Source organism: Pan paniscus, chromosome 13, assembly GCF_029289425.2.
Source record: "Pan paniscus chromosome 13, NHGRI_mPanPan1-v2.0_pri, whole genome shotgun sequence".
Lineage (NCBI taxonomy): Eukaryota > Metazoa > Chordata > Mammalia > Primates > Hominidae > Pan > Pan paniscus.
The window spans coordinates 30,462,501-30,467,500 of record NC_073262.2 but is presented as its reverse complement, the minus strand read 5'-3'; the positions used below and the strand labels follow the sequence as shown (position 1 = coordinate 30,467,500).

Sequence of the window (5,000 nt, the reverse complement as noted above, 5' to 3'; positions counted from 1 at the left end):
AATAGGCCATATGTCAGTAGTCAAAGGATATTGAATCATCCTTTCCCCTCTTTCCGTCCTTCCCCATCCTTCCTTCCTCCCTTCTTTTCTCCCTCCCTTCCTTGCTTCCTCCCTCTATCCTTCCTCCCTTCCTTCCTTCTTCCCTCTCCACATCCCCTCTGCTCCCCTTAAGTGAGCAATTAAGTCACTTAGTCAATATGGAAAAGATACACCTTTCGTCTTCAGGACTCCATTTTCACAAAACATGTTACATGTATATATTATCTTCAGCAAGGTCCAGGCTCTTTAGACCAATTATCTATCCAGTGCCTGGTGCTCTTTACTATGGGTATTCGTAGATCCCAGGGTATTTTTAATAGTCATTAATCAATCTACTCTCATTTTTTTTTCTTCTTTCAAAAACTTCCACATATGAGTTTGATGACTCATGGGCACCGTACCAAAGACTAAGAATTGGCTGGACGCGGTGGCTCACACCTGTAATCCCAGCACTTTGGGAGGCTGAGGCAGGCGGATTACCTGAGGTCAGGAGTTCGAGACCAACCTGGCCAACATGGTGAAACCCCATCTCTACCAAAAATTACAAAAATTAGCCGGGCATGGTGGCCTGCACCTGTAGTCCCAACTACTAGGGAGGCTGAGGTGGGAGAATTGCTTGAACCCAAGAGGTGGAGGTTGCAGTGAGCTGAGATCGCGCCACGGCACTCCAGCCTGGGTGACAGAGTGAGACACTGTTTCAAAAAAAAAAAAAAAAAAAGAATTAAGTTTAATAACTGTAAATTTCAGTCAACTGATTTTAAAGTTTTTAAAAAGTTGGAGCACTTTAGTACATACCAGTGATCATATTTCTTTAAATGACATATTCTAAGTTCTTCAGATCCCAGTTCTGTTTTACACACAAGATTTCTCTGGCTGCTAAGTACTTGGTCGGTAACAGCCTTTACTGTATAAATAAGAGGGTTCTGACTGCACTGGCTTCCTCTGCTTTATGCAGTGGTAGCAATGGAAAAATGACTGGGGTAATCAATAAGTAGTTCATAAAAAAGTAGAGAAAATTTGCATAACTGGTTCTTATTAGCTTACCCATAAAATGTATTATGATATTTCTCATATGTCTAACATGCCTATATATGTTCTTCCTTCCATCACTAGATTTTGTTGAGGGTCTACAAATACGCTCTTTATTATTTATTATTATCCCTTACCACATCCCCCAGTTACTCCCATCTTGTCCATTCATCACAACTAGAGGAGAATTTTTGACTAGAAAACAACACATTTTCTCACAACTCTAAATTCTCCCAACTTATCTTCAATTAAAGATAAATTAATGAGCCATAAAAACTGTACCATGGTACTGGACCACCTAAACATGCTGAGGCCATTTCCCCTTTGAAGCATGATGGTCCCTAACTCGTAGCTGAGTAAGGGACTGCAGCTTCGCATGCCCTTCTGATGGGCCCATCTGGCCGCTTTCAGGGCCCAACTTCAAATAGGAAGCGCAAAGAGAGGAAACAACCTTGCCTAGAAGCTGGGGCAGCTCAGCCATGTGAATGCTCCTGCCTGGTAGACATTTTATATTTCTGTAGGTTCTGGGATCAGGATGCTTCAATTTGAATCCAGCTGACTAACTTCCTAACTTGTGACTTTTGCTAAGTTATCTAACCTGCCTCCATGTCCTCCTTTATTAAGTGGAGGACAAGAGTATCTATCCACTGGGTCAGTGGGTGGTTGTGAAGGTACATGTAAAGCACCTAGAGACCAGCTGCCAGAAAGTGCTTAGTAATAAATATTAGGTATTATTATAATTATTAGCCAAGTCTAGGGACAGTTTTTTGGTGACAGTGAGTTCCGTATCATTCTTTCACATGCTAATTTTGTGACAATCCTATGGTGACTTACAGTGGTAAGATTTTATTTTTACTCCGTTTCTAAGTTGGATAAAGGGCAATGCAGGGCATTGAAAGGTCATGACATTTAAGCATGAAATATATAATTTAGGAGTTTGGGGGCACCTGCTGTGGAAAGGGGGCATCCCAGACACTAAACTAGGTTCCATGCTGCCACCCTATGAGGTAGGCAGCAGGACTCCATTTTACAGAAGAAAATGCTAAACGTTCAAGATGATAAAGGACTTACTGAAAGTTCACGCAGCTAAGTGGTGAAATTGAGTTTTCCACTTTTCATCTGTCTCACCTCAAAATGCAACATCTCTCTGAATGCTGCATCACACTTTTCAAACTGTGCATGCAAGGTACATGCTAAAAAGGGCCTTTATGGTTTTTGACATTTACGTTGCACACATTCAGAAGAGATAAAAATAGACTCCATGCTGCTGATATAATTACTAGAGGCTATAAAAGCCATGCAAAATCTGGAGAGGGGGCGTGGGAATAGTCGAGGAAAGAACATAAACAAGGGAGCAGTGACATAAACTAGGACTTCATGCCATCCTTAATTCCTTCACAGAGCTCCACACAGTCCTACAGCGTTCCACCATGTAAAATCAGGCCTTCATTTTGAACTTGGAAATCTCCTCACTTGCAGGCAGTGGCAATGCCAGCAAGCCACAGGTGGGCACCACATGAGCAGGTGAGAAATGCCACTAGTAAGGGGAGGTTGAGGATCTGGTGCCTCTAAAAGAGCACATCAATCCTAATTATCCTGCGTGGGTGCACCACTTATGTCGTACTTAGGTACTTATTTTTTTTGTCAGGCAGTTTAAGAGAGTTTTAGGCAAATGAACGTCCGTGCCTTGGAAATCCCTGAGAAGACGTGAAGCAGCCTCAGAAAGAGAAACTGGCTGAGCTTTCAGCCTGCGCGCGCTGGGGCAAGGAAGCCGCACTACACTGAGCTAGCATAACTGCCCTTGGCCTGGCCGGCAGCATCTCGTCCTGCAAACTGAGAGAAACCTGAGAATGAACTTCTACACTGCACCTCAGAAGGGAGCAGGCGGGAGAGGAAGCCGGGTTGGGAAGTCAGAGTAGAATCTGAACACAGAAGACAGGGGGAGCTATTCAGGAAAATGTGCTTTGTTATTTCCTTCTGGCACCTTGCTCATTACCATTCTAATTTTTAAAATGCAAACTGAAACCCATACTAACTTTAACATCCTAAATGACAAACTAAAAGCAACACAGCTCACCCTTCTACTCCAGTAACACCCCTCATCCCTAAAAAACAACAATGCTAACAAAACCCATGAACACCTATAACAAGTACAGCTTTAAAATCCAAATCCTTGCTTTTCTTGGCTTTTAGGTTGAAAGGTAGTGGAAAGTGGCTGAGTAAGACCCCGTCAGATTCAGTGCAAGGTGAAGACTGGTCTTGAAACTTTGTATCTTCCCTTCTTGATTAGAATGAAGGTAGATGCCTTGACTCAGAGTTGGTGGCTGTTTTGAAAGTTGGCCTTGCTTTGGACCATTGATGGGACTGTCTTCTTCAGCAAACAGTGATCATGAAACCAAATTCAGCTTTCTTCAGGAAAAGGACAAAAACTGGGGTGAGATGATTTGCTAGCGGTTACCAACTGAGTCGGGGCAGTGTAAATATTAAAACCTGCAGCCCTTAAGATGTCCAGCTTAGTACAGTATAGGACTCACACAACTCGGATTCAGAAAAGTTGCCAAAACTTTTAATGCTTTAAGAAAGAGGATGAGTGACTTTTGGGTGTTTCAGACATACAGCCTTTCTGATTAGCTATTTTAGATGGCGTGTAATAGACTTGAGTAGTAAGCTATGTTGTATTTATTGTATTAATTCCAGTGGTAGGTATACCTGGAATTAATACATTGTATTACCACTGGAATTGTGTTACCACTGGAATTGATACAATAAATACAACATAGCTTAGTACTTAATTAATACATTGTATTAATTCCAGGTATACCACTGGATCTACTATGGAAAAGTGTTTGAGTGATGCCCACCTAATATAGAAGAACTTGTCATAGCTCTGATGCAGCGACAATTGACCACTTGCTTTTACATAAACACTAGGAAGAAAGGCATGGCATCAAGTGTTTTGAGAGCTGAATTACATCAATATTTCCTTTTCAGAAAATCTAAAATTATTTCAATGCACAAAAGGTACATACTGAATGTAATTATAACTCTTCAAAAAAATCAATCTCTTTCTCTTTTTAAACTTACATAAAAATAAATTATCTGACTATTTTACCTTTGGATTATTCTCTCTAATCAAGGCTCTGATTTAGAATAATGCAAGAAAGTAACGCCTTAGTGTCTTAGTACCATTTATTAATTCCAGGTATACCACTGGAATTAGTACAACAAACAAATACGAATTCTACTTTCCAATCTTTAAAATAAGAATCATGCAAAGAAGTGTGTGGCTTACAACTGCATGTTACTTATAGCAGCTCTGAGTATGGTGCTTTTTTTGTTTTGTTTTGTTTTTGAGCTGGAGTCTCACTCAGTCACCCAGGCTGGAGTGCAGTGGCATGACCTTGGTTCACTGCAACCTCCGCCTCCCGGGTTCAAGCAATTCTCCTGCCTCAGCTTCCCGAGTAGCTGGAATTACAGGCGCCCACCACCACGCCTGGTTAATTTTTGTATTTTTAGTAGAGATGGGGTTTCACCATGTGTTGGCCAGGCTGGTCTCGAACTCCTGACCTCAGGTGATCCGCCTGCCTTGGCCTCCCAAAGGGCTGGGATTACAGGCATGAGCCACTGTGACCAGCCTGGTTTATTTTTTTTTAAGTTAGCTCCTTCTCTAGGCAGTGCCCCTGGGTCTCCGGAGTGGACAAGTGATTTTAGAAACTGAGAGTGGGGGAGTCATAAAAAGGAAGAGATTGGGAAAATACAGAGGGATAGAATATGTAAAAGAAAACACATTTAAATTTATTACTACACATGAGATCATATTTCTGGCACTTTGTAGAGGTCCTATAGAAGCTGTTAGTTCCCATATAGAAATACTAGAGTGAATAAATTGGTGTTAAATTTAAATCTACTTAGGAAGTAAAAGTCTATCTCCA

General features: G+C 41.4%; 1 protein-coding gene and 1 pseudogene across 6 annotated transcripts in view; both read right to left on the bottom strand.

Annotated features, from left to right (window-relative positions):
- The window catches only part of ZEB2 (zinc finger E-box binding homeobox 2), a 132,298-nt gene that overhangs the window by 58,291 nt on the left and 69,007 nt on the right, over positions 1 to 5,000 (bottom strand). The window lies entirely within an intron of this gene.
- The window catches only part of LOC134728689 (putative uncharacterized protein encoded by LINC00269), a 14,871-nt pseudogene continuing 14,578 nt past the window's right edge, over positions 4,708 to 5,000 (bottom strand).